This window comes from Mastomys coucha, unplaced genomic scaffold (genome assembly GCF_008632895.1).
Source record: "Mastomys coucha isolate ucsf_1 unplaced genomic scaffold, UCSF_Mcou_1 pScaffold14, whole genome shotgun sequence".
In the NCBI taxonomy this organism is placed as follows: Eukaryota; Metazoa; Chordata; class Mammalia; order Rodentia; family Muridae; genus Mastomys; species Mastomys coucha.
The window spans coordinates 93,211,029-93,217,028 of NW_022196896.1; positions in this window are offsets into that span (position 1 = coordinate 93,211,029).

Below are 6,000 nucleotides of genomic sequence, written 5' to 3' on the forward strand. Positions count from 1 at the left end.
GTCTAAATTAGACTCTGATACTACATTTTGAACCCTTTAAAAAAATTAAGAACCAAGCTTGGTGAGCTATCTCAGTGCTTAACAGTCAGTCTTCTTGTTTGAAAAGTTTTTGTTGGAAATTAAATCCTATCTGGGATGCATTGGGACCTCTCTGTTCAAAGAATGTGGGGGTCTAGTTCACATCTGTCAAGGGCAGGAGAGATGGGAGGATTGCAGGTTAGGGTAGGGTGGCTGAGAGCTCCTGTTGCTCTCTAGGAGGTCCAGAGTTTGATTCCTAGCACCCAGGAGCTGCATACAATCAACAGAATTTCAGCTATACAATGCTGTCTTCTGGACTCCATAAACACCCTCCCCCCATCTACACACACACACACACACACACACACACACACACACACACACACGAGGGAAAGATTAAAATTAAAAAAAAAATCATAAAATGTCATTTCATTTCGCCCTTTAAGGGACACACACTTCAGACCCCAACTCCTGATCTCTTGCTCCTCCTGAACCACCTCTTCCTCATGTTGATCCAGTTCCCTCCTGAGAAGTTGCTTTAGACTAATATAAAAATTCCAAGGTTTTTGTTTTTGTTTTCTTTTTAAATAACATTTGATCTTCCAGAAAATTCTTTAGTTCAGTTCTCTCAGCATATTCTTGCAGAGTTAGTAAAGGTCTTTAGTGACTATTAAGCTGAAAATATGGAGGTTTGGAGGAGAATCTCATAAGGGAGGAAAGGGAAGGAGTGAGAGGCATTTTATATTAATTATATTATTGTAATTATATTATACTAATCATTATTGCAAGCCCAGTGTCATGATATCCCCTCACAGGCTTTACATGAACGACTGAGGTTTCTGTGACATTTAAATACACTAACGACTTACAGAAGGAACGACTTGGTAGAACATAGTGGAACATTTAGCTTAACCAGACAATGCTTGACCAGATGACCATGGACAGGAAGATGGGGCAGAGGTTGGGGGGTGGGGGAGGGAGCACAGGATGGAGGAGGTCTGGAAGTTTGAAAGCAGCATGTTGGTGGCTGAAAGACCTGAGAAGGATGTGCCATGTGGACAGTGGATGCTGAGCTTCCATTGGAAGCACAAGTGTGGGCAAGCCAGAGTCATCTGTGGTGTCCTGAGACAGTGTCTCACTGAGTCTAGACATTGCTGTTTTTCTCCGTGGCTGGAGTCAGCCAGGTCCTAGTGATTCTCCCATCTCCAACTTCCCCAAACCTGGGATCACAGTTTCTATTTCATCTGGTTTTTATGTGGGTGCTGAAGATCTGAATTCATACCCTCGTGCTTGTAAAGTTAGCACTCTTACCCATGAAGATATCTCTTCAGGCTAAGGCACATGGTCTGTCCATTCATCCATCCATCCATACATACATCCATCTAGCTATTCATATACATCGTATGTATAACCATCGTGTATATACCAGAAGTCAGCTGCCACATCATAGGGCATTCTCAAAATTACTTCCCTCACTATTAATTCCCCAATACTATTACATTGATTTCTAGAAACCCTGAACAAGTTTATCTTGTTAGGACTTGTCAATTTTTGTCCTCACTTCCTGCCTAGCATTTATTATCTAGTATTCTAAATTTACCATGTTAATGTATGGCACAACATTCCATTGATGTTGAAACATTTTTTTTAATTTTTATTTTTAATTATAATAGTTTTATAATTATTTTTATTTTATTTTTAATTTATTTAAAATAAAAATTTATTTTAAATTTTGTTGATAACAGTGTTGGACTTTTGTTCATACCCATGCCAGACAACTGGGCTTTTCCTACGGATGTTCGTTTTTGTGTTTGTTTTGGCATGATTGTCTTGCCAGTTGACAGGTTTTCTTGGTCTCCTGGCAGGTGGATTCCAGTTATGAGTCTCTGGCTTCAGATATTCTGAACATATTCTGCCTGCCCGCTAATTTTCCTATGGCATCAACTAGATAAAACCCATTCAATCTTGTTACCGAGGTTCGGACACTTGGCTGCGAGCTGCGTGTGTCCATCCATGGACAGGCTTCGAGGACTCCCTAAAGCTGCCTTGGCAGGCCGCCCTCATAAGCCAAGGAGCACAGACAACACAAAGTGAGGTTTCTTACCGTTCTGGAGGTTTCAAAGTCTGAGGTGCTGGCAGCATTTATTTATTTTTTCTCTGTTGCTCCTTTTCTGGGTTTGCAGAAGGCAACCCCCAAATGCCACAGCATGTGTGAGGGTGACAGCTAGGCCACATTCACAAAGCACATCACGGAAACAGAGAGAAATGCACTTCTCTCCGTCTAGGTTAGCTTTGTTCCTTGTCACCTTTCAGGATTGTAGATGCTTCCATGCTATTCTGGTCACAATGTCCATGGCTGTAGGTCAGAGGTACATCTGTGCTCCCGCCTGAGGGACTGGTGGGGTCAGGCAAGCTCAGGCATGCACAGGCTGGTCGTGGAGTCCATCCCTTCCCTCATGCGTCCACTGATGAGAATTAAGCCACATGGCTGTGACTGGCTGCGCAGGGAGAATGAAATGAGGTTGTCTTCTGATTCACTCTGTGTGTCTTTGATGTCTGAAGGTTAGGACTGGTTTGGTGGGTAGTGGTTTCCTATGTGCAGTGCTAATAACTGACAGTACCAGTGTGCTAGCATAAAGGGAACACAGTTATGCTGCTGTGGCCCTCAGTTTGCCTCTGACCTTGTTGAATGCACTGTTGCTGCCTACGGTGCATCCCCTTGAACTTTGTTTTTATTTTCATTTTATTTTTGTTGTTGCTGTTGTTTTTCAAGACAGGGTTTCTCTGTGTAGCCCTGGCTATCCTGGAACTCACTCTGTACACCAGGCTGGCCTCGAACTCAAAAATCTGCCTGCCTTTGGCTCTCAAGTGCTGGGATTAAAGGCGTGCATCACCACCACCCGGCCCCTTGAACTTGTTAATTCTGCCATTCTTCTTGAACTAGGGAGGACATAGACCATGAGATTCCATATTATTTACTTTTTCCAGAAGCATCTTCTCTAACACACATGCACATGCAGCCTATGGCTTTGATTTATTTATTTTTTCCCCTTCTACTTAGAGAAGCCTATTTTTCCTTTCAGCTCAAAAGTTATAAAGTAGCAGCTGTCTAAGTCTGATTTTACTGTCACTGTCCTGTGGGTTTAACATCCAGGTGGGGCTATGGACAACTGAAGCAATTTCCTGTTTCACCCATGGTATTGACCCCACTGATGGGGAGTGCTATCGGCAGAAGAGGAAATGGACGTACAAACAGACATTCACCAAGCACACTGCAGTTCACTTTGTTTCCTGTGGTACCGACGACCCACCTCCCTGCCTTGTCAGGACCGTTATTAGTGTCCTGACAGGTTTCTCTGTATCTGTAACTGCTGGGAAAACGTTCCCGTTATATGAAACATCTGAGAGATGAAAAAGGTTTCAAGCACAGAAAGTTGGTCAAAGATGCTCAGACATTTAGACAGTTTTCTTGATTTCCTTTTAATCCTTGAGAATAGATCTTTTTTTTTTAAAGATTTATTTGTTATTATATCTAAGTACACTGTAGCTGTCTTCAGACACACCAGAAGAGGGCATCAGATCTCATTATAGATGGTTGTGAGCCACCATGTGGTTGCTGGAATTTGAACTCAGGACCTTTAGGAAGAACAGTCAGTGGTCTTAACCACTGAGCCATCTCTCCAGTCCGAGAATAGATCTTGATAGATCTTGATCAGCACAACAGCTCATGTCCTTAGGAACACGAAGAGAGGCTTTTCCTTTGGTCGCTGAGAATGTGGGCCTGTGCTCTATTGTTAGGATTACACAGGCTCTTGTTGTCGACACGCATGGTGTAGATATAAGCAAGCAATAATAAACCTCAAGGCCTTGCACCTGGACCTGGAGTCGTCCTCACAGTCAGAAAGCATTTCATTTAAAAATATATTTTAATTTTTTTTTATTATATTTAGCTATGGGGTATATGTGCTGTGTGAGGAGGTTACAGGGCAATTTGAGAGAAGTTGTTTTCTTCCTTCGACTGTGTGGGTCCTAGGGATTGAACTCAGATGTCAGGCTTGACAGTAAGTGCCTTTACTCACTGAGCCACATCTTGAGCCGTCAAAAATGCCCAATGTTTCTGTCCTCACCCAGCTGCAAAGCATACACTAGAGCATGTAGTGAGGAGACATATTCACCCTTACTTTGTCCCTGTTTGGGATGCCCACCAGCCTGTCCCACTGCCTGACAAGGAAGCGCCTGGATTTACAATGCTCATGCCGTGGTGTACAGATTTGCCTTACAATAGGCAGTTTAAGTCGTTTTAGAGGAAAACGTTAAAAAATTTCCAGCTTTCCCCACAGCTGTGTTATTTATACTTCATTACTTTTTTTCTTTTTGCTGGGAGAAGCGAGGGGTCAAAGGTCAAGGTGAGTAACTGTGGACCATGAAGGTTTACAGTGAGAAGCCAACGATACTGCCTCAGAATACACAGCTAGAATTAGAGTTCCTAGACCACGGAGGAGGCTGAAGAATCTACAAGTTAGCTTGTTACCCCCTTGTCACATCCGTTTTGAACCATTTGTGTCTCCGTCGGACTGTGAGAGCCATCAGGCCTGGGCTTCAGCAGCGACCTTCCTATCTCAGCAACACAAGGCCTGGGCTGAGCCACAAGGCCTGGTGTCAGGGCTGCGCTCTGCACGGGCCAAATAAAGGAGAGGACTGGAACTCCAAAGAATCATGCCAAACTTGCTCTTCTAGGAGACCGACTCCATTATATTGTTACCACCAGAGCCCATGTTAATACAAACTCCCCCACTTCCTGCCAGGCTCTGTCTTAGGGGAACTGGGTTGACTCTGCGTAATGAAAATCTTCATGCGAATCTCTTGTAGGCAAAAATTGTAGAACTGGATGGAATGTCAAGTGTCCTGCTGTCTAGAGTTTGGCATATTTGGTTCTAGAAAAAGAAAGACAAAGAATATAGGGTGAATATTTAAAGACCATGGCTGTAAATGACAGGCTGGAATTCTGGGAATTACTAATTTCCAGTTTATATCTGGCACGTTACAGTCCCTCAGATATTCTTTAGACCAGTGGTTCTCAACCTGTGATCAAATGACCCTTCCACAGGAGTCACCTAAGATCATTTGAAAATACAGATATTTATATTATAATTCATAACAGTAGCAAAAATACAGCTATGATGTAGCAATGAAAAAATTTTATGGTTGGGTGTTATGACAACGTGAGGAACTATGTTAAAGGATCACAGCATTAGGAAGGTCGAAAACCACTGCTCTAGACTAAAGCTAAGAAAAAGAACTGAAGTCAAACAGTGAGAAAAGGAAGAGAGAGAGAGAGAGAGAGAGAGAGAGAGAGAGAGAGAGAGGAGGGAAGAGAAGGAGGGAGGGAAAGAAGAACAGAAAGTCCTGTATTCTTGCTTTAACCTAAGCCAGCCTGTGCTTCTAGGCAGTATTTTGGATATTTTACCTAGATACTACAAGGAAGGGCTATTCCTAACTTTTTTTTTCTTTTTCTTTTCCTTTCTTTCTTTTTTGGCAACTGTCTTAGTTAGGGTTTCTATTCCTGTACAAAACATCAAGACTAAGGAGCAAGCTGGGGAGGGAGGAAAGGGTTTATTCAGCTTGCACTTCCACATTGCTGTTCATCGCCAAAGGAAGTCAGGACTGGAACTCACACAGGGAAGGAACTTGGATGTAGGAGATGATGCAGAAACCATGGAGGAGTGCTGCTTACTGGCTTGCTTCCTCTGGCTTGCTCAGTTTGCATTCTTATAGACTACCAGCCCAGGATGCACCACCCACAATGGGCTAGGCCCTCCCTCATTGAGCACTAATTGAGAAAATGCCTTATAGCTGGATCTTAGGGAGGCATTGTCTCAAGGGAGGCTCTGTTCTCTGTGATAACTCCAGCTGTGTCAAGTTGACACACAAAACCAGCCAGTACAGCCATCAAGTAAGGTTTAACTCCACCTGCATTTTCCC